The following is a 23,934-nucleotide window of genomic DNA, read 5'->3' as shown; positions in this document are numbered from 1 at the left end:
TATCAATGTTGATGTTAGGCATTGTACAGAGCAGCAAGTGAAATATAGACAATGACAGCAAATTTTTCTTTAATAAATGACATAACAACGTTAGTGGAATTCACTGGGATGTGATGCAATTACATTAAAACACCTCCTTACTGTTCATTATTAAAGTCAGATGAGCTGAGGTAACAACCTTTGACATTTCAGATAGCACACAATAAGACTGAAATATACCTTCTCATACTGTACATCTCTGAGAATCAGAGTCAGAGAGTGAGGCAGCACAGTGTCTATCCCCTCATCTCACCACCAACTACCTATCTATTCTCGGGCTACTAACCAGCACTTGCTCTGTAGCTCCCCATACCTTGCATTTCAAGTGCTCACCTGCCTGTTTCTAAATGTTATGGAAACTTCTGCCTTCACTTCCACCTCAGGCAGTGTACTCCAGATTACAATCACACTCTGGATGAAAAAATATCTTCCTCACAGCCCCTGTAAACCCTTTCACTTCTCATCCTATGCCTCTGCCTTGCAGAGCTGGATGGCTCTGTAATGAGAGGAAGTTTCTCAGTAACCATTCAATCTCTGCCAATCAGTGTTGATCTCAGAAATCTTATAAAATGCATAATTTGTATTCTCTCTCCTCTTTACTCAGTTCTATCTTTCTCACATTTGCTTCTTTCTAATTTCACTGATGAATTAATTGCAAGTCTAAGTTATTGTAGACTATATAGCATAGTGTAAGGGGGTTTGGGGCTATAATAGTTAAGGTCCTGATGCAGGGTTTCGACCCAAAACATCAAGAGTTCATTTCCTCCCACAGATGCTACTTGACACACTGAGTCCCTCCAGCAAATTGTTAGTGACTCTAGCACTAATGTTGTTCTGTAGTCAAGTCAAGTCAAGTCAAGTTTATTGTCATTTCGACCATAAGCTGCTGGTACAGTACACGGTAAAAATGAAACAACGTTCCTCCAGGACCATGGTGCTACATGAAACAACGCAAAACTACACTAGACTATGTGAGACAGCACAAGGCTACACTAGACTACGTAAAACAACATAAAAACTGCACTGGACTACAAACCTGCACATAAAGTGCACAAAACAGTAATTAATAAACAAGACAATAGGCACAGTAGAGGACAAATTACAATATAATAATAAATGATGTAGATGTCAGTCTAGACTCTGAGTATTGAGGAGTCTGATGGCTTGGGGGAAGAACCTGTTGCACAGTCTGGTTGTGAGAGCCCGAATGCTTCGGTACCTTTTTCCAGATGGTAGGACGAAGAAGGGTTTGTATGAGGGGGGCGTGGGGTCCTTCACAATACTGTTAGCTTTGCGGGTGCAGCGTGTGGTGTAAATGTCTGTAATAGCGGGAAGAGAGACCCCGATGATCTTCTCAGCTGACCTCACTATCCGCTGCAGGGTCTTGCGATCCGAGAAGGTGCAATTCCTGAAGCAGGCAGTGATGCAGCTGCTCAGGATGCTCTCAATACAGCCTCTGTAGAATGTGGTGAGGATGGGGGGTGGGAGATGGACTTTTCTCAGCCTTCGCAGAAAGTAGAAACTCTGCTGGGCTTTCTTGGCTATGGAGCTGGTGTTGAGGGACCAGGTGAGATTCTCCACCGGGTGAACACCAAGAAATTTGATGCTCTTAACAATCTCAATGGAGGAGTCGTCAATGTTCAGCGGAGAGTGGTCGCTCTGTGCTCGCCTGAAGTCAACAACCATCTCTTCTGTTTTATTCACCTTCAGAGACAGGTTGTTGGCTCTGCACCAGTCTGTTAGCCGCTGCACCTCCTCTCTGTATGCTGACTCATCGTTCTTGCTGATGAGACCCACCACGGTCGTGTCATCGGCGAACTTGATGATGTGGTTTGAGCTGTGTGTTGCAGCACAGTCGTGGGTCAGCAGAGTGAACAGCAGCGGACTAAGCACACAGCTCTGGGGGGCCCCCATGCTCAGTGTGATCGTGTTGGAGATGCTGCTCCCGATCTGGACTGACTGAGGTCTCCCTGTCAGGAAGTCTAGTTTCAGTTGCAGAGGGAGGTGTTCAGGCCAGTAGGCTCAGCTTTCCCATCAGGTGCTGAGGAATGATTGTGTTGAATGCTGAACTGAAGTCTATGAACAGCATCCGAACGTACGTGTCTTTTCTGTCCAGGTGGGTGAGTGCTGGCGATGGCGTCATCTGTTGAACAGTTGGGACGATACGCGAACATAACTGTAGTTATGTTCCGCTTGTTTAACTTCACTTCTGAACACCAATTTTCAGTTTCCATTCTGGAGCAAAGGTGGAAATGGAAAAACATCCTAAAGGTGAGTTTTCAGAAGGATGAAACTGACAAAGGTCGCATTTTAACTTTTTGTTGTTATTGATACATCCAGCTCAATTGTGAAATTGTTTTTGTGGCTGAAAAGCATATTAGGGTATTCTGAGTTTGTCACCATGAGGGACAGGAGTGAAGGTATTTGTCTTTGGTTGGATGTACAACATACACAGTCTGGTAGTACGTACATGTTGACATTTAGTTGCAAAATTCTGTAAGTTCAATAGAACTGGAGTTTTCCCTGACCCTTCATTCCGTAATCACTCAATCTCTTCACAAGCACCAGTTGCTCTCCTCTTTCTCTGATCAGTCCAACAAGAGTTCTCAGTGGAAGGAACATTCTTAACTCCTCTAAAACTAGCTACACAACTGGTCATAATCTGGAACTCTAGACCTAGACCCTGACTGGTCCAATTTCAGCTGGCTCTCTTCCCCTCCTCGCTCAGCCACTCCACATCCCATCCCAGCTCAAGCCTTCATCCTGACAGACAGATATTGTCCACGAATGCACATAATGCCCACTCATTCAGCGCAAGACTTGAGTTCTTCTGAAATCTGTAGCGATGGCCTACAGCTGAAATGTTTGTAGGTGTGGTTCCCATTGCTTTTCATTGCATCTTTTATGGTGCTTAGAAAGGAGATCATAATATTTTAAATATTAAGGCATTACCATTTTAAAAGGAAGATGGTAAATAACTGAGGCCTTCCATTGTGCATCTTATACCGTATACCTACAGTAACCAACTCCGAAAATCTGTCTAAGATCAGTGAAAATACTAACATGTTTAAGCTGTGTTTGCAAAACTGATCTGAGGCATTAGTTCTAGAAAATATCCAAGCTGCAAAATGTTTCAACTATTTTCTTTCATATGATTAAAGTTATATCTTTGCCTTCCAAGCTAAAATAGAATTTGACATTTCTATTCCTTAAATACTGAATATTCCACTTGATGTATTTGGAGTATTTTCTATGTAAACATATGGTGAGTGTAGAAAATCAAAACCAAAATTTGCTGGAAATCTGAAATAATGAAGAAATGAAAATGTCAGAAATTCTCAGCAGGCGAAACAGCATCTGTGGAGCGAGAAATAGTTTACACTTTGTCTAAAACCTATCATGAAGGGTCTCAAGCCCACAACATTAACACCCTGTCACCTGCTGTGCGCTTCCAGCATTTTCAGTTTTCTTTATTGTGAGTGATATCCTTTAATGGAGATTTAATCTCTGCAATGTAAATTACAAATTTAAGGATATACATAACATTTGTCGTACATCATTCACAAAGGTTATTCCCTCCTACACAGAGGTTAATTTGATAGATTTTTTTGAGACCAATTTGGAAATAAGAAAAAGTAAAACAGGATTAGGTTGTTCACTTCGTCAGCCTCTGGGACAAGTACACTTTGTCTCTTAATTTGGAAGAGGTAAAGCTCTACCATCTCCCCAATTTACTAATCTTAGGCCTTTGGCCATTCAGGTGACCAGGATCACATCCTGAAGATCGACTGAATGCAAGCAGCTTTGAGAAAGAGCCTTAACTGTCAACACAAGAAAGATGATACAAGACTCAAGAACACCAGGTTTCAACACTTTAGTGATTAATTTTAAAACTGGCTTTTGAAACCTGGAATTGAAAAGCAGGCAATAGCAACCAAATAGCAAGGAAGTGTAGTGTTCTGGAACACATATTGTCAAATGTTGACCAAAATTGTGAACAATATTTTTTCTGTTTTTATTATAATTTACCTGCAGTTCAATCAAATTCTTTAATGGAAATAAGAACTGACATTTAAAGCTATCAGTGATATATTTAGGGATTGTGTAAGAGAAATGCCTCATTCAGGACACATCCTTTGAAAAACAAAACTATTAAAATATCAACTGACTTCACTGAGTCTCCTTGGAACATTTTATAATATGATTGATGATTTAACACTACAGCCATAAAGCTATAAGAAAACAATCATGATATTGTTTTAAGTGTGACCCAAGTCTCTTACATCAGGAAACTTTGATACTTTGAATTGGTTATTGGTTTCATCAAAGACTTTGGTTAAAAATGTATTAATAAATAATTCTATTGTTGTGATTCAGATTATCTTTCCAAATTAATTCAACTCATTAATAAGTATATCCTTGTCCTCATAACAATGAGCTCCTTATGAAAGAGGAGTTTATTACCAATGCAAACATTTTAATTGCCGAAAACTGTGACTATGTGGCGACCCACTTTCCAGCACACACGAACCGGCTCACAACAGCGCGCGCAGAAAGGGTCTGGGAATAGGCATTCCCCTCAGCAGTCCCGCCCCAGAGAGGGCAGGAACGGGAAGGCTTTAAAGCAGGCCGCGAAGTTGGAATAAATCTCTTTCATCACAACTCCAACTCACCGATCTGTGTGGTTATTCTAGCGCTGTGTGTAGCGCACCGCTACAATTGGTGACCCCGACGGCCCAAACGATATTTGGACCAGAGATGACCGACGCTGCATCTGTTCACGCAGTTTCATTAAAACTGCCCAGCTTCTGGACGAAGGGACCCCATTTATGGTTCGAACAAGCAGAAGCTCAATTCCACATTCGGCAGATAACCTCGGAGTCCACTCGCTACTACTATGTGCTGAGCTCACTCGACCAGGAGACAGCTGCACAAGTTGAGGAGTTTATACAGTCGCCCCTGGAGGACGGCAAATACACAGCATTCAAAGCCCTGCTCATAAGGACTTTCTGACTCTCACGGCGCAAACGAGCACGCCGCTTAATGCACCTGGATGGTTTGGGAGACAGGCCACCGTCGGCCTTAATGAACGAGATGCTGGCCCTGGCTGAAGGACACAAACCCTGCCTCATGTTTAAGCAGGCGTTCCTAGAGCAACTGCCCGAGGACATATGCCTGCTGCTGTCCGACGCAGATTTCAGCAACCCCCGGGAGGTGGCGGCCCGAGCAGATGTGCTGTGGAATGCCAAGAAGGAGAGAGGGGCATCCGTCGCACAGATCACCAAGCTGCATGTCCAACGACAGACCAGACCAGGCCCAGCAGCAGAGCCTACAAAACCCGGCGACGGGAGTGAGGAGCCCACCGAACAATGGCGCTTCTACCACCAGCGGTGGGGCACAGAGACCCGCCGCTGTAGACCACCCTGAAAATTCCCAGGAAACGCCAGGGCCAGCCGCCGCTGATGGCTACGGCGGCTGGCCATCAGGACAGCCTCCTGTATGTCTGGGCAAGCAGTTGGGACGCCGCTTTTTGGTCGACACCGGAGCGGAGATCAGCGTCTTACCTCCAACGAGTTACGACACCTGCAACAGAGAACCGGGACCCACCCTGAGGGCCGCAAATGGCAGCACAATATGAACCTACGGCACCCGCACGGTGCGGCTACAGTTCAGCTCCAGCCGGTTCACGTGGGACTTCACACTGGCCGCCGTGGCCCAACCACTCCTGGGGGCGGATTTTCTGCGAGCCCACAGCCTGCTGGTCGACCTGCAAGGGAAGCAATTAGTCCACACCAAGACTTTTCAAACGTTCTCCCTGGGTGAAGCAAAGTTGCCAGCCCCACACCTGGACTCCATCACGCTTTCTGATGATGAATTCACCAGGGTCCTGGCAGATTTCCCAGCAGTACTGACACCGCAGTTCACGGCAGCCTTGCCCAGACATGGAGTACAGCACCACATCCCGACCCAGGGACCACCCCTCCACGCCCGTGCTCGAAGGCTTCCCCCGGACAAGCTCCGAATGGCGAAGGAGGAGTTCAAGAAGATGGAGGAATTGGGGATCATACGATGGTCCGACAGCCCATGGGCCTCCCCCCTTCACATGGTGCCCAAGGCAACGGGGGGCTGGAGACCATGCGGTGACTACCGCAGACTGAACGAGGCTACAACTCCAGACCGCTACCCTGTGCTGCACATTCAAGACTTCGCAGCAAACCTACACGGCGCAAGGATCTTTTCCAAGGTAGACCTCCTCCAGGGATACCATCAAATCCCTGTACATCTGGACGACATCCCCAAAACAGCACTTATCACCCCGTTTGGACTTTTCGAATTCCTTCGAATGCCGTTTGGTCTAAAGAATGCCGCACAGACTTTCCAGTGGCTAATGGACGTGGTGGGACGTGACCTGGACTTTGCATTCATCTATTTGGACGACATCCTCATAGCCAGCAGTAGTTGGCAGGAGCATCTGTCCCACCTCCGCCAGCTCTACTCCCGCCTGAGCGAATTCGGCCTTACAATCAACCCAGCCAAATGCCAGTTCGGACTCGACACCATCGACTTCCTGGGCCACAGGATTACTAAAGACGGGGCAACCCCACTGCCCGCCAAGGTAGACGCGGTCTGCAACTTCCCCCGACCCAACACAATCAAAGGCCTGCAGGAATTCGTGGGTATAGTGAATTTCTACCACCGTTTCCTCCTCTCAGCAGCTCGAACCATGCACCCCCTGTTCACCCTGATGTCGGGTAAGAGCAAGGACAACACCTGGGAGGAAGAGGCCGCAACCGCTTTCGTTAAAACCAAAGAAGCCTTGGCAAACGCCGCGATGCTAGTGCACCCCAGAACGGACGTTCCTACTGCCCTCACGGTGGACGCATCCAACACAGTGGTGGGTGGAGTGCTGGAACAACTCATCGAGGGTCGCTGGCAACCCCTGGCGTTCTTCAGCAAACACCTACGACCACCTGAACTCAAATACAGTGCTTTCGACTGGGAGCTATTGGCACTATACCTGGCAATCCGGCATTTCAGGTACTTCTTAGAAGGTAGGCCGTTCACCGCGTTCACAGACCACAAACTGCTTACCTTTGCGTTCATGAAGGTGTCCGACCCCTGGTCGTCCCGCCAGCAGCAACATCTGTCCTACATCTCCGAGTACACGACGGACACCCGGCATGTCTCTGGAAAGGACAACATCGTGGCGGACGCACTTTCCAGACCTACCATACAGGCCCTGTCCCAGGGGGTGGACTATACAGCGCTGACAGAGACACAGCAGGCAGACGCTGAGATCCCCAGTTACAGGACTGCAGTCTCCGGTTTGCAGCTCCAAGACCTCCCCATAGGTCCAGGTGACAGGACCCTACTATGTGACATAGCTACCGGCCAACCCCGCCCCGTCGTCCCAGCAGCCTGGCACCGGCGGGTTTTCGAGTCCATTCACAACTTAGCGCACCCCTCCATCAGGACAACTGTCCGGCTGGTCGCCAACAGGTTCGTGTGGCATGGACTTCGTAAGCAGGTCAGTGAATGGGCCAAAACATGCATGCAGTGCCAAACGGCCAAGGTGCAGCGGCACACCAAGGCTCCGCCGCAGCAGTTCGAACCCACCCGCCGGAGGTTCAACCACGTCCATGTGGATATCGTGGGGCCCCTGCCAATGTCACGAGGAGCGCGGTACCTCCTAACTGTGATAGACCGGTTCACCAGATGGCCAGAGGCAGTCCCGCTCACCGACACCACCTCCGAATCCTGCGCCCGAGCACTGATCGCAACCTGGGTAGTCCGCTTCGGGGTACTGGCCCACATTACCTCTGACAGGGGCGCCCAGTTCACCTCCAGCCTGTGGTCGGCTATGGCCAGCCTTTTAGGATCTCAGCTACACCACACAACTGCCTACCACCCACAGTCGAACGGACTAGTGGAGCGCTTCCACCGTCACCTGAAGTCGGCTCTCATGGCCAGCCTGGAGGGGCCTAACTGGGTGGACGAACTTCCCTGGGTCCTGCTCGGAATCCGCACGGCGCCCAAAGAGGATCTGCACACCTCGTCGGCCGAGTTGGTGTATGGCGCACCCCTGGTCGTCTCAGGAGAATTCATACCAGTCCCAAGGGGGCAAGAGTCCTGGACAGACTACGGGAGAGGCTCGGTAACCTGGCCCCCATCCCCACTTCACAGCACGGACAGAGCCCGACCTGCGTACCCAAAGACCTGCAGAACTGTAAGTTTCTTTTTGTACGACGGGGCGGAAACCGGGCACCGCTACAGCGGCCCTACGAGAGGCTGTTTAAGGTGATCAGGAACAACGGGTCCACGTTCGTGCTGGACATGGGGGGAGAGAGGAGGTTTTCACGGTGGACCGAATCAAACCGGCCCATGTGGACTTGGCGCAGCCGGTCCAGGCTCAGACACCGCGGTGCAGGGGCAGACCTCCCAAACAGAGGCCGATCCAGACTGTGGACATTGGGGGAGGTATCGCCGGTTCTGGGGGGGCGTTATGTGGCGATCCACTTTCCAGCACACACGAACCGGCTCACAACAGCGCGCGCAGGAAGGGTCTGGGAATAGGCATTCCCCACAGCAGTCCCGCCCCAGGGAGGGCGGGAACAGGAAGGCTTTAAAGCAGGCCGCGAAGTTGGAATAAATCTCTTTCAGCGCAACTCCAACTCACCGACTCCGTGTGATTATTCTAGCGCTGTGTGTAGCACACCGCTACAACCTCATCTTTAATAAATGAAATTGTTTTCAGAGTTGCAAATTCCTTTAACGAATGCTAGTGCAAACACTCTGTCAAAATCCATGCCACTGGTAGGATGAGCTCATTTTGAAAATAATTATTTCTATAAACTTTTTGACGCTAATCCAATTTCATGTTTATTAATGAGCAAATTTGAGAGTTTCAGGCTTTTGCTCCTACCAGCAGTGCTACATTTCCAGGGACTGAGCTACCCAGTAGATGGCTTGTTGCTCTAGGTTCCAGCATTTGCATGCTCCAGACTATCGACATTTCTCTCCCTGAACTCATCATTCTCCACGTCTTTCTCCTAGGTGAGTACAGAAATGAGTATCTACATTCCTTGGCTCCACAATCTATTACTCACTCTTTCCCTAACCATCCTCTTTCTACTTGCAAAATGACTTAGTATTCTTCTTATCTTTCCTGTTCAGAATATTACACAATGTCCCTTTTCCCTCTTAATTTAATTCCTAAATATTGTCCTACATCCTCTATATTCCTCAAGGAAATCTTTTGATGGAAGTTGCCTATTCTTGTAAAGTGCTTCCTTCGTTTTTTTCCTGATCAAACCTTCAATAACTTTAGTCATCCAAGGCTCCTAATCTTGACAAGTTTTGACCCTAACCGTGAAGTCTTGCTAGCACTTTTTTACATCCGCCCAGCTTCCAAAAGAAGCATAGAACTGTCAATTGTGCTCCAGGTGTGAGCTTCAAGTCCCTTTCAAGCAGAAGTCTGAAGGGAAATTATTTGTGTCTTTTATCTGCAGAGGACAATTTCCTCTGTTTAGAATTACACTAAAGACGTTAAGTAGAGATTCAGTCAGAGATTTCTGAACTGTTATTTTAATTACTTGTTTTCACTGACTGGTAATTTTAAGTTTTGGTTTCCATAGATGTTTGGATCTTTCCTCTGCAGAATGATTTGAAACAGAGTGATATGTTACTTTCTGAGAAGGGACTTCAATGTCTCAAATTTTAAGTACTTGCTTTCACCTGGCATTAATTTTCTTGAAAGATTATTTTCCCAAATAAAATTGGAACATTCACAATAGGATGAAACAGATGTTTAATAAAACATAAAGTCTTGATGGTGGGTTTATTTAATTCACTGCAAACATAATTAATTTGTTTGTTCAATCTGTATTAAATGACACGCTGGTTCACATTTTGATGCCATCTGTGATCTGAATGCATTCCATACAATTCTCTGGACTGAGATGACAGCTGATTTTTTCACACACCAGGGCAGTTACTGGATGAAGACAGCAAGTACCAGTGTAGCAGACAACTCCCATCTGTAACTCCTGGTAAGTGGAGATAGGGCCTTCCTACCTGTCGTGTTCCCAGCTAAGGTGACTGGCAAATCTCTTTACTGAGTGTAAATGTGTCTGTACATATCTGAGATTCAAAAGCAAAAATTTTTAAGATTAATTGAAATTATAAAGTGAGTGCTGGTTGACATCTGTCTGTCATGAAGGACAATGGGTGATGGTGATCATCATCACAAGCCTAGGCAGAAGGTACGGAGATCCTGAGGTGCCCAGTCATCAAAATCCCCCTCTCGACCTCATCAGTGTAGTCCAAAGGAAAGCTTACAAAGCAATACATTTGACAGTAGCTTGGCTGCAGGAGCTGCCGAAAGGATGCTTAGTGATGTCCAGCCTCCTTAGGGCTCTACTCCCTTTGCTGTCTGGGTTTACTTCCGTAGCCTGTGACTCTCCCAAGGCTGTCCACAAGGCAGTGGGGTTATGTACCCATAGGTGAGGATCTAATTCACGAGCACCAGGGCACGTCAACACACTGGTGGGTCTGCATGCTACATGTGCAGGCGCCATACCCCCTCCCTGTCCTCTGCAGTTCAGCCTGAATCCGAAAGGAGTTCAGTTTCTGTGATGCAACTATCTACTAACACTCTCTGGCTTCTCTCATGAATCCAATTTACTACCTCATCCTGAATGGCAAGTGAATGAAACCTCTTGACCAACCTCACATGTAGAACCTTGCTAAAGTCCATGTTGAACATCATCCATTGCCTTTCCTTCATGAACTTGCCTGGCAATTTCTTTGAAAACCACTGTAAGATTGGTTAGGCAAGAACTACCATGCACAAAGCCACGTTGTCTATCCTTAATTAGGCCTTGTCTAGCCAAATAGTTGTATATCTGGTTCCTTAGAATACCTTCCAATAGTTTGCCCACTACAGATATCAGGCTCAACAGCCTATAATTGCCCAGCTTATTCTTAGAGCCTTTTTTAAACAAAGGAACAACTTTAGCTGTCCTCCAATCCCCCAGCGCTTCACCTGTGGCTGAGGACATTTTAAATAACACTGCTAGGGCCCCTGCATTTTCTGCACATGATTCCCACAAGGTCTGAGGGAACATCATGTCAGACCCTGGGGATTTATCCACCCTAATTTACCTCAAGACAGTAAGCACCTCCTCCATGATCTCACTGCTGTTTTGCCTCACTTCTATAGACTCTGTGTCATCTCACAATTAAATACAAAAGCTCATTTAAGATCTTCCCTTCTTCTTTCAGCCATGCATAGGTGACCACATTGATTATCAAAAGGACCAATTTCATCCCTTGCTATGCTTTTGTTCTTTAAATATCTGTAGAAGCTCTTGGGATTCCCTTTCACCTTGCCTGCTGGAGCAATCCTTGCCTTATTTATAACTCTTGATTACCTTCTTCAGTGTTCTTTTTCATTTCTAATGCTCCTCGTACCTCATCTGTTCCTTGGTTCCTCTACATCTCCTTCCTCTTCTTAGCAGGGTCTCAATATCTCTCAAAACCTGAAGTTCTCTAAACCTTTTAGCCTCTCCTTTTATTCTGACAGGAACATACAAACTCAGTACTCTCATAATTTCACTTTTGACGGCCTGCCCTTACCGCACATACTTTTGCCGGAGAACAACCTATCCCAATCCAACCTTGCCAGATCCTTGCTGGTTCCTTCAAAGTTGGCCCTCCAAGTTAGAATCTCAACCCATGGACCAGACCTATCCTTCATTATTATCTTGAAACTAATGAGATTATGATCACTAGATCCAAAGCATCCCCCTGCATACACTTCTGTCACCTACTCGGTCTTGATCCCTAATAGGAGATCCGGTATTTCACTCTCTAGTTGGGAACTCTGTATATTGATGAGGGAAAGTTGACAGACCCTATCCCACGTAGCTCTTTTACTGTATGGGAGTCTCAATCAATATCTGGAAAGTGTGATATTTTTCCTGATGAGTAGTGCCATCCTTCCTCCTTTAATCCTTTCCGTTCTATCGTGTCTAAAAAAAACGGAATCCCAGAACATTGAGCTGCTAGTCCTGTTCCCCTGTAATCAAGTCTCACAATGTCATAATTTCACGTGCTGATCTAAGCTCATCTGGCTTACCTATAATACTCTTTGTATTGACACAATTCAGAACAGCATTCCCACCGTGCTCGACCTTTCAATACTTGTCTTTGTATGTAACGACATCTTTCCCCACAATCATTCCCCCTACATACCCTTGACCCCTGGTTTCAATTCCATGCAGCTCTAGTTTAGACCACCACCCAGAGCAACACTAGCAAACCTTCCTGCAAGGATATATTAATTCCCTTCCAGTTCAGGTACAAAGGTCCAGCTATACTGGTCATATATCAGCATACTGGTCCCTGAACAGGGTTATGCTGCCACTGACAGTCAAACCCCAAGAAAGTCTTTTGAAGCTTTAGAAAGACATAAAAGATTCTGCAGATGCTTGAGCAACACTCAAAAAGCATATATGGAGGGAAATAATTCTGTCCCCTTCCTTTCCAGTTATGATGAAGGGTCCCTCAACCCGAAACATCAGCTGTTTGCTTCCCTGTAAAGCTGCTGCCTGTCTGCTGAGTTCCTCCAGCATTTTGTGTGTTTTACCTAAAGCTTTACAATTGTCTCAGATGTCCATAAAGGCCTTGAAGTATTTTATAACTACTGAAAATTCATCATGCTCTCAAGAAATATTAAAAGAAATTAAAATCATTACAAAAATAAATAAACCACCAAAAACTTAAAGTTTTTAATCAATTTCGTGAGGTTGAAGCAATAAATTCCATCTAATTTACCTCTCACACCTCCCTCCCTCTCCTTTGAAATTAAAGAATTTATAGAAGCTGTACCAGGTTCTGTCAATTGGAGGTTAATCTAACAGTTCATGACACACAGAGAAAGACAGCAACAAGGATGTCTCCCCCGAACACACTGATGCTGCACTGGGAAGTGCTTGCAGTTGCGACACAGAATTGGAATTTCTCAGGAAATCCTTATTCAATAAATCCAATGCTTTTTATCTGGCTTTCAAACACACATCAGAATCAAAGATAATCGGTAGTATGTAATTATTATATCCCCATCAGCAGTTATGCCCCAGGCTTGTTAACTATTCTCAATTAATCTATTTCACATAATTCAAGTTATACAATGTTTAGGTGAAAGTCATAGAACATAGAACAGTACAGTACAGAACAATGTTGTTCCGAACCAGCTAAAAAGCAAATCAAAAACAGCCAAACGCTAATCCCTCCCACCTACACCATGTCCATATGCCTTCATCTTCTTTACATCCATGTGCCTATCCAAATGTCTCTTAAAAGCCTCTCATGTGTCGCCCTGTCAGGCAGCACATTCCAGGCATCCACCACTCTCTGAGTAAAAAACTTACACCTCACATCCCCCTTGAACCTACCTCCTGTCACTTTCAATGCATGCCATATGGTATTAGACACTTTAACCCTGGGAAACAGATACACCCTCTCTACTCTTATCTATGCCTGTCATAATCTTGTAAGCCTCTATCAAATCTCCCCTCAGCCGCTGGTGCTCCAGAGAAAACAACCCGTTTATCCAGCCTCTCGTGGTAGTGCATGCCCTTTAAACCAGGCAGCATCTCCTCTAACTCTCTTCTGCACCCTTTCCAAAGCCTCAATATCCTTCCTACCGTGTGGTGACCAGAACTGTATACTTAACGATATACTGTCTCCTTGCATTTTCCCTACTGAGGGGCAACACCTCACATTTATCTGGATTAAACTCCATCTGCCATTTCTCAGCCCATATCTGCAACAGATCTATATTGAGCTACACACATCAAAGTTGCTGGTGAACGCAGCAGGCCAGGCAGCATCTCTAGGAAGAGGTACAGTCGACGTCTCGGCCCGAAACGTCGACTGTACCTCTTCCTAGAGATGCTGCCTGGCCTGCTGCGTTCACCAGCAACTTTGATGTGTGTTGCTTGAATTTCCAGCATCTGCAGAATTCCTCGTGTTTGCCTCTATATTGAGCTGTATCTTTTGCCAGTCTTCTACACTATCCACAATTCTACCAATCTTGGGATCATCCACAAACTTTCTAACCTATCCATTTACATTTTCATTCAGGTCATTTATATGCTTCACAGACAGCAGAGGTCCCAGCACAGATCCCTGTGGAACACCACTAATTACAGACCTCCAGCTCGAATAAGTTCCTTCAACCACTACCCTCTGTCGGCTATGCACAAGCCAGTTCTGAATCCAAACAGCCAATTCACTGTGGACCCCATGAATCTCAATCTTCTGGATTAACCTCCCGTAAGGGACTTTGTTAAGTGCCTTACTAAAATCCATGTAGACAACATCCACTTCCCTACTCTCATCAATCTCTGTCATCATATTGTCAAAAAACTCAATCCAGTTGATAAAGCACGACCTGCCATGCACAAAGCCATCCTGGATCTCCCTAATTAGACCATGGGTTTCCAAATGCTCATATATCCCAACCCTAAGAATTTTCTCCAGTAACTTTCCTACAATTGACATGAGGCTCACCAGTCTATAGTTCCCCTTGTTCTCTTCTTATGTAGAAGCCGTTCGCTAGTCCTCCGGGACCTCACCTGTGACTGGAGAGGACATGAAGATACTGGTCAAGAGCCCAGCAATCATGTCTCTTGCATCTTTTAATTACCTGGGGTAAATCCCATCAGGCCTTGGGGACTTAGCCACCTTAATACTCGTTAGGAAGCCCACACATCTTGAACTTTTGAAGTATGTATAGAATGCCTTGGAATTCATAGAACATAGAACATAGAATAGTACAGCACAGTACAGGCCCTTCGGCCCACAATGTTGTGCCGACCCTCAAATCCTGCCTCCCATATAAGCCCCCAACTCAGATTCCTCCATATACCTGTCAAGTAGTCTCTTAAACTTCACTAGTGTATCTGCTTCCACCACTGACTCAGGCAGTGCATTCCACGCACCAACCACCCTCTGAGTAAAAAACCTTCCTCTAATATCCCCCTTGAACTTCCCACCCCTTACCTTAAAGCCATGTCCTCTTGTATTGAGCAGTGGTGCCCTGGGGAAGAGGTACTGGTTATCCACTCTATCTATTCCTCTTATTATCTTGTACACCCTTATCGTGTCTCCTCTCATCCTCCTTCTCTCCAAGGAGTAAAGCCCTAGCTCCCTTAATCTCTGATCATAATGCATACCCTCTAAACCAGGCAACATCCTTGTAAATCTCCTCTGCACCCTTTCTATGGTTTCCACGTCCTTCCTATAGTGAGGTGATCAGAATAGAGCACAGTTAGTTTTTAGATTATGAAGACAAGCAGTCCTCTTTTATTGTCATTTAGTAATGCATGCATTAAGAAATGATACAATATTTCCTCCAATGTGATATCACAAAAACACAGGACAGACCAAGACTGAAAAAAACTAACAAAACCACATAATTATAACATATATTTACAACAGTGCAACAATACCATAACTTGATGAAGAAGTCCATGAGCACAGTAAAAGTTCAAAGTCTCTCAAATGTCCCACATCTCACGCAGACGGGAGAAGGAAGAAAACTCTCCCTGCCATACCCGACCACAGCCTGACTCTGAGTCATCCGTAAACTTCGAGCTCTGATCAGCTCTCGGACACCGAGTACTGAGCGCCATCTCTATCTGAACAATTCCACCTCCATCTCGGTCGCCAGCAGCAGGCAAAGCCAGAGATTTTGAGGCCTTCCCTTCTAAAGATTCCCGACCGCGCAGTAACGACAGCAGCGAATTCTGGTTACTGCTGTCAGAATCTAGTTATGTAAAGATTCATAAGCTTTGAATTATTCCATTTCTTAGTTATGTAAAGATTTATAAGCTTTGAATTACTCCGTTTCTTAATTTAATTAACAAGTCTCAGTTGGAGATCAGAGATAGACAGATTCCAAACAAACCCAAAAAACCGCAACCAAAAGAATTCGAAATAGTAGACAATGCAATTCAATATCTTTCTCTATGGGGAAAATAATCAGTTCCTCCTTTATCTGCTTGCCTGACAACAATTCTGAACCACACTCAGTCAGATCATATTCACAGTTTACATCATTTTGACTAATTACACAGCCAATCCATCCCGCCTTTGCATCAATTATGAAAAGGATGCTTTTATCCCATATGATGCAACATGGTGTAGCTATTCCTGTTGAAGCACAGAACACTTGAACTTCCAGAGAGGACCTTGCCACTGTCATTCTGACTGTATTCCAATGCTGGTCTTTGTACAATGTCCAACAGTGAAGAGTCAACTACTTGCTAGTTGCTAACAGTTACTCTAGCAAAATCAAGTGTAGCACCACATTTGGTTAGGCCAGGCACAGTCAGCGATGTCACTCATTTCACTTCCCACTATTCAGGACATTTACAGAGACAGGTGTGTAAAAAGGGCCTGAAGCATCACTGGGGACCCGAGTCACCCCAACCACAAACTGTTCCAGCTGCTACCATCCGGGAAGTGGTACTCAGCATTAAAGCCAGGACAACAGGCTCTGGGACAGCTTGTTGCACCAGGCCATCAGACTGTTTAATTCACACTGATACAATTTTATTTCTATGCTATATTGACTATCCTGTTGTACATAACATTTATTATAAATTACTATAAATTGCACATTTAGATGGAGACATAACATAAAGATTTTTACTCATGTACATGAAAGATGTAAATAATAAAGTCAATTCAAGTCAATTCAATTCATTTTAATGAAGAAGAATGACTTCCTGGAGATGGGATAAGACTGGCAATTCATAGCTTTTCAATTAATTTTTTAAATTTAATTTGTGAAGTTGGATTTTTTAATGGTTTTAATGTGTGTATTAATTATTTCTTTAATTTTTTTCCCCTAGTGTGATTAATTTTTAATAGTTTGTCAATATTTGTCATAGCTTGCATATTCACTGTTTTGGATGCTGGGCTTGTGCTGGATATTCACTGTCCAGGGTCAGGAGACCTTTCTGTCAAGCTCAGCCTCTGAGATAGCAGCTGTCACTACTAGAGATCAAAGAGCTGTTTTGAGTAAATTAAACTTCCAACCAATAATCTTTGTTCAGCTTCTTGTCATAAATGGGAGCCATCCTTCAGTTTTTAATATACAGTAAGTGGCAATTAATAATCAATCTCAAGTTAAAAAGACAATGTTGCAAACAAACAGCACTGCTTATAGAGCATAGATTGCTGACTGCTAGAGAGATTAAGACAATTGGCTTGTATCTATCCAGGCATCACTAAATAAGTTACTTGGTTCAAAGAAGTTTGCAGACCAGCATAATACTATCACTTAGCACATCAAATAGCTTATCTATCAATAGTTGTAAGGTTTGTGTACTTAGAGTCAGCCTTAACAACATTAATTTTGGCTATTTTGGACCTCTGTCCCCAAAAGGTTTTAGACTATTAGTGTGAAAAAAAAATCACATGCATGTGAAGTCACCAAGTGGCAAAAAAAACAGCGTAAATGTCAGAGAGAAGCCATTTAGGAATAGTCAAAGAATAGCAAGAAGAATGACAGAAAGATGGGGGGGGGGAACTAGAATCCATTCCACTGTTTTTGATTTCTGCAATGGGTGACTTGTTCATCTGCTACTCGTTGGTAGGAACTTTTTAAATTACAGGAATTGTACCTGTGTTTTGAAAATCCTTTGTACTTTAGAAATTGGTTGTAATATAGAAATCTTTAATAAGATAGAAAACCTCTGTGAGTTTTAAATGTGTTTTAAGAATTTTGTCTGTATTTGAGTGTGTATCAGTGAAAATAAATAAAATGTTTTAAAAATACTTTCTTAGCTGGAGTTATCTCATCCTTGGTATGGGGGGGGTGGGGTCGGGGATCCACTGCTCAAATAGTGGGTATTGGCAGCTAAACTCCCCATGGGGTATAAACAGGGAAGTGATTTAGCCTTTGAAGAGTACATGGATACAGTATACCCTCCCTTTAGTGAGGGTACCCGAAGCTATCTACATCAGATAGAGCTTAAGATCGTTGTTTGGGTTAGGAACTTCATGGGCAGCAAATCCAACACCGTCACAGGCTGCAAAGCCCTTTAAAACATTTTGGAGAATTTTGGGTTGGGAAGGGAAGAGTGCGATGTTAGTAGCCTTCTGGATCGAGAACTGTAATCTGGCAGCAAGAACAGATAGGTACCTTTCTGGTAAGATGGCAGTGCATTTGATCACGGTGGTTTCTACGGGGTCAACCAAAGTACTGCAGGTCTACCCCATCAGCGTGTTGCTTGCTGGTGGAAAAACTGAGGGAGTTGGACGTGGCGCGGACCATGATGCTGCCTGCATTAAAGGAGTCAGTGTGTGAAAGTGGTGTGCAGTCTAACAGCAAGTGATCGCCTTAATTACTTCTCTTGTGATCACAGACCCTGTTGAACTTTGCTCATGTGGAATGCAACAAGTCCGATTCACTGATTTATTGGTGAACGGAAAGGATGGACGTCGGGGAAATCGCATGGCCTCGGTCGAGAGCACCAGGCCTCAAGCCACAGTGTCGCTTGTTTACAGCACCCCGGGAGAGGGGCATTGGAGTAGTTACACTCACTGGAGGCAGTGACCAAGCTGGAGTCAGTGCTGCCTTCTGGTGTTCACTTGGCAGAAGACAAGCCATACTGTGTTCGACTGCAGATTTCTGCACCATTCATGCCTGAAGAGTTGTGGACTATATTTTTTCATGTGCTTGTAATTTACTGATACCTTAGACTGTACGTGCTTGCTACCTTATATGTGCTACATAATGCTTATGGATCAAGAGGTGCAACCTGGGAACCAATGCTGCTGGGACACAAGCCAGGGCCCGATCAAGCCTGGCTGGGTTGCCTGGGCAAGGATATCTAAGGTTGAAAGACCCGAAATACCCAACGACCCCAGGTTACATCACTGATGATGTGTCCCAGCAGTGCTAAAATGTACCTTAGCCTTATATGTGCTTGCTGTCTTCTATGTGCTTTGTGCTGTGTTCCTGTTGGTACTGTGTTTTGCATCTTGGCCCAGAGTAACACTCTTTTATTTGGCTGTATTCACAGGTATTCATGTATGGTTGAATGACAATTAAACTTGAACTTAGTAAGCCATGTGTATGGTGAGTATGAATGGCCGAGAGAAAAGGGCTGGACCAAACAGTTCCTTGGACTGCATGTTGTGGCGGAACTTCATCATCAATGCACAACAATGAACTCTATCCTTTGGACTCAAGCAAACTTGAAATTTAGCATTCTTCATGTCGCTGGGACTGACATTAATGGGAACCCAGTTGACTGCTGGATTGGGTATCTAAAGGGTCATTGAAAGTCCATATTTTCCTCTTCACTGAGTTCAAAAAGAAAGTACAAATGCATAACGTGCTTGAATGGAATGTGCTACTCACAAAATAGCATACATTTTCATTTTTTTAAATCCTCTTCCAGACAGCGAGCATCTGGCTCTCTTAGTTTGTCATTCAAATGCACTCTCACCACTGCACATTCTACTATGTCATTGGACCAAAAGCTTAACTTGAAGACCCACATAAATATCATGGCTCCAAGAGAATTTCTGGGATTGATCACCATATCCTGCTCCCCTTCCCCTTAAACCCCAATATCTGTTCCCATTCTCAGAGTACAAGTCAGGAAAGTGGTGGGATATAATCAGCTTCCTGGATGAGTGCAGTTCTTCCACCAATACGCATGAAGCTCTGCAGCATCCAGAACGAAGAAGTCTAGATACACCTTCCATCCGCTTAAACATTCCCTCCCTCCATCCAAATGGTTGTACTGTGTACTATTTACACAATGCACAGCAACAACATTCCATGAGTTATCAACAACATCGCACAAATTTGCAACCTTTACAGCTCCGGAGTCCAAAAGCAAAAATATGAGACCACCTGCAGGTTTACTTCCAGGCCACAATATAGCCCTGATTTGGTAATTGATCACTTTATCTTCTTCATCCTTTGACCTAAATCTTATATCACACTTTCCAAGAGCACCTTGGCAGCTCCTTAGACACATCCTGAAGGGCAATTGGAGATTGGCAAGAGACGTTAGTCTTGCCAGCAGCTTCATTACCCAATTATTGATAAACAGTAATATTTCCTTGTAGCTGAGAGCTGAGTTAGACTGGGAAAAGTGATAGCAGTGCTAGTCAAAGGATACTAACCTGAATATCAACAAATTAAACATTAGCAAAAAAAAAATGAGGAGCAGCATTTATAAACTGGGAACATTTTGATTCTAATTCTTCTATAAACGGGCATGTTAATGATTATTAATAACAGCCAGATATTCCAATATAAATTACCTAACAATCTAAAAATGATTATATTTTTGGTATATAATTTGAAATGAGCATGGCAGCCACATGCAGTAAATATGTTGATTTTCTGGCAAGATTAATATAGTTCAACCTGGCAATTGGATCTACTTTTGGTTGCTTGCCCAGAAACCCATCAAGAGTTGTATTTGAGGAATCCAAATGCTTCCTAAATGCTTCTGGATTTTTATCTCCAATTCTCCCATCTGGGATTCCATCCTATGTGTTCACCACTCCTTGAAGATGAATGTCCAGTCACGTTAATTATTGCTGTCATCTAAAAACACCCCTTTGACCCATATTATATATATATATTTGGTTTCAGGTAATTTAGTGGCTCCACTCTTCTGATCTTCATGATGTTCCTGCAACAATCTGAGATTCCCATCTTTTACTTAGTCTGAAGGCTGTTATGTAACACCAAAGCATAAAATTAATTGAAAGAAATATGCAGAGCCAGGAGATACAGGTCTACTTCACTTTTGACTTTAAGCAAGATGTCTGCATATGACGCAGTTGTGTAATGACATATGCCATTCACATACTTCTTACATATAATCCACAGGGCATTATGTAAAGAGCAAAGAATTCTTATATTTAAAATATTTTTCAAATATTACTGAAATATTAAATACACAACAAAGTTTACAAGATTCTCTACTTTATATACGATGTAAAACGCAGCTGTTCCCAATCAACACAAATTTAGGTAATGGGAGTAGCTATTCTTTGTTACTTGTTTCAGTTCATTTAATGATTTGAATAGCTTTTTGACTTGTCAAAGACATTTGCAGACATAGTTACCCCGATCACACTCACTGCTTAGACAGCCAATGATTCTGGGAGACGGAGTCACTCTCGCTCTGAGTACAGCGACAACCAGCTCTGAAGCAGCCTCCGTTCTGATCTCAGCCATGAAGAACATTCAAAATCTGCAGGAACTCAGCATGTCCTGATGAAGGATCTCAGCCTGAAACAATGACTCTTTATTCCTCCCCATGGATTCTGCCTGACCTCCTGTGTTCCTCCGGAGTATTGTGTGCGTTATTCCACATTTCCAGCATCTGCAGAATCCCTCGTGTCCTCAACCATGCAGCATCATATTGGCCAGGATCCCAGCAAACCAGGATCTGTGCTGGATACCTGCTGGTAAGCACAGGAGCTTGCCACTTCAGGAGACAGACACTTATAACTCTCACCTGCAGACTTAAACATGAGGAATTCTGCAGATGCTGGAAATTCAAGCAACACACATCAAAGTGGCTGGTGAACACAGCAGGCCAGGCAGCATCTCTAGGAAGAGGTACAGTCGACATTTCGGGACGAGACCCTTCCCCGAAACGTGGATTGTACCTCTTCCTAGAGATGCTGCCTGGCCTGCTGCGTTCACCAGCAACTTTGATGTGTGTTACCTGCAGACTTAAATTTGGTTCAACGAATAAAAAATGTCAAAATTGAGTTTATTGTTAAGAATGTGTAGTTCATGTTCAAGTTTAATTGTCATTCACCCATTTACATGAATACAATGAAATGAAACAGCGTTCCTCTGGGGCCAAGGTATAAAACTCAGAACCACAGTCACACACAGCACATATAGCACAGACTGTATAATTATGCTAGCAGAAGAGCAAAAAAAAATTAAAAAATAATATTATATCCAAGTCCCCGAGAGTCAAGGTCTGTAGGTTGATGATGCATAGCTGTTGCCCTGGATCCACTTTTCTGCAAGAAGAACCCACAGCAGCTCCTGAAATCACACAGTGCAGCCACAGTCGAATGCAATTCAGCTTGTCTCCCACCAAGGGAAAACTAGAGGGCAGCACTGATGGGAGTGTGCACAGGTGCAATGAAAAACTTATTTGCAGCAGCCCCCCTCTCAACTCCCAGTACAGTCATGTCTGCATGGATAGGTTCTACTCGAAATCTATGAGCCACAATAGTGTAGCAGTTAACGCAACCCTATTACAGCTTGGTGTATCTGAGTTTGGAGTTCACATCTGACGTCATCCGTAAGGGGTCTGTACATCCTCCCCTTGGAATGTGTGGGTTTTCTCCAGGTGCTCGGGTATCCTCCCACAGTCCAATCAGTAAGTTAATTGGTCATTATAAATTGTCCTGTGATTAAGCTAGGGTTAAATTGGGTGATGCTGGGCGGCTCAGCTTGAAGGGCCAGAAGGACCTATTCCACACTGTATCTCAATAAATAAATAAATAGGTTTACAGTTGATAGCAGTGTAAGTGGTCTGTATCTAAAAATAATGGTGAGTCTTAGTCCAGCAAGGAGATAGAGAGCTTAGTTAGCGTGATTGGTATAATGGTGTCATAATACAACCTCAATGTCAAAACAGCTGGTCATTCAGAAGGGGAGGGGCATGGTGCACATGCCCATCTCTACAGAGGCTAAGAAGTTTGAGAGCTTCAGGTTCCTACATGTGAACCTGACTAAATAGTCTGCCCTAGACCAGTGGTCCCCAACCACCGGGCCGCAAAGCATGTACTACCGGGCCATGAAGAAACGATATGATTTGGCAGTATGAGTCAGCTGCACCTTTCCTCATTCCCTGTCATGGCCACTGCTGAGCTTGAACGCGCCCGAGGTCATTACGCATGCGAGGTCATTACCCGCGCGTCATCCATGTCAGCGCAGGAAGAAGTTCAACTCCTCGAGCTTGCAAATAACGGCGAGCTGAAAAGTATGTTTCACGTAACATCTCTGCCGGCATTCTGGATCAAAGTCAAGGTTAAATATCCTGTGATAGCCACGAAAGCACTGAAAACGTTGCTTCCATTTCCAACATATCTCTGCAATGAATGCAACGAAAACTAAATTGCAGAATAGACTGCACATAAGGAACTCCCTTCGAGTATCGCTGTCTCCCATCACACCTCAATAGGACCATGTTGTTGCAGGAAAACAAGCCCAGGGCTCCCACTGATTCAGCGATATTGGTGTGTTACAATGATTTTATATGTTCTTACGGGGAAAATATGTGCAGTGTGTTTAATATCTAAATGATACTTAAAATGTTATGATGCTATTGACTTATAAAACCATATAACAATTACAGCACGGAAACAGGCCATCCCTGCCCTTCTAGTCCGTGCCGAACGCTACTCTCACCTAGTCCCACCGACCTGCACTCAGTCCATAACCCTCCATTCCTTTCCTGTCCATATACCGATCCAATTTTTCTATAAATGGTAATATCGAACCTGCCTCAACCACTTCTACTGGAAGTTCGTTCAATACTTACTTCAAGCTCCCCTGTCCTTCCCCGATAATTGACATCACTATATTCATGCGAGGAAAATATGCACTGTGTGTTTAATATTAAATTTGTTAGATAAAGCCTTTTAGAAATGAAATTGAGTGCATTAGCCACTTATCACCTATATTCTGATCGTGATTAACACCCCCCCGCACCCCCGAACAGAATCGCCAAAAATGATTTGTAGAAAAAAATCGGCAGGTACATGCATGCGCACTGGTGCCTGCACAAGGCTTCATGGTTATTGTAGTCT

Source organism: Mobula birostris, chromosome 22, assembly GCF_030028105.1.
Source record: "Mobula birostris isolate sMobBir1 chromosome 22, sMobBir1.hap1, whole genome shotgun sequence".
In the NCBI taxonomy this organism is placed as follows: Eukaryota; Metazoa; Chordata; class Chondrichthyes; order Myliobatiformes; family Myliobatidae; genus Mobula; species Mobula birostris.
Note: the sequence above shows the minus strand (reverse complement) of the source record.